Source organism: Gossypium hirsutum, chromosome D07, assembly GCF_007990345.1.
Source record: "Gossypium hirsutum isolate 1008001.06 chromosome D07, Gossypium_hirsutum_v2.1, whole genome shotgun sequence".
NCBI classification, from domain to species: domain Eukaryota; kingdom Viridiplantae; phylum Streptophyta; class Magnoliopsida; order Malvales; family Malvaceae; genus Gossypium; species Gossypium hirsutum.
Window position 1 is genome coordinate 23,358,666 of NC_053443.1, and position 1,168 is coordinate 23,359,833.

Here is a 1,168-nt window from a genome sequence, read left to right on the forward strand (position 1 = left end):
CAACAGTGGTCAGATACACCAGGCGCAAGAAATATAACAAGGGTGCTAATATACAAAATAATTTACACTTCTAAGCATTCAACTAGTATTAAAATCAATCACACATGATTTAGATAGGCCTGAAATCTCAAATTTTGCAAGGCCTGAAGCCACAATTGTTATGCCCACAATGCTGAAACCAGACAAAAACAAAAAGGCATTGGACTACCAGGTCATAGATGACATTTCATTAGAATATCATCAATGACTGTTCAGAATAATAATATATGACTTATGTAACTATTACACAAGTAATGGTTTTACATTTCAATGATATGTTCAGAATAATGCATATATTGACAACGCTACTATGACTTGAGAACAGTTCAGGGACAACATGAAACTGGAAAAAGATCATCAATACAAACTACTACAGCAACAATAAAATTTTTATTGCAATTCCACCCAAAGTATAATGCTAGTTGAAGCAGCTATCAATAATGATTCGATTGTTCAGGTTACCAAAATGATTTGGACATGGTCAAGCAACATGGCCTACTGCCTCCATAATAACATAAAAGCAGCAGCTCGGCTGGTGCAATTACAATATCCTATCTTATCAGTAATTTCTATTGCTATTAAAGTTTCAACCACAAACAAGATCATATATGTGATGTGTAACATTTCATAATATCTGCGACTAATACCTGAACTAAAATTCCTCAAGCAACAAGCTAGGAGTGAAAAGCTTCATAAATCTAATTGAATTTTTTTTATTAATTTTTGTGTGCATTTAATTAATTTACAATGCCTGTATGTTATAGCCTGTTCTGTTGATGACATGGTTAAATTGCACTTCGACTCCCCTAAGATGATAAAATTTCTTTATAATCCTATTAAAAACTATGAAATAATATGGTAATACAGTGATAAAATTTTACTTTCACCTCTCTAAAATAAATTTCTGACTTTATCCCTCACTATTCTCACTATTTTATTATTGGATCAAAATATTAAGTAATTATTATCCAAAAAATAATCAATTAACCTAAATAAACCCTCTAACTCAATAAATCAATTCGATTTATTGAATTTGACTGATTTTTTGTCTACCTACTTAGCCAACAGAAAAAATACAAATTTAAACTTTGAAGATGAAATTATTAAGAGGGGCAGTCATATGGTCCCT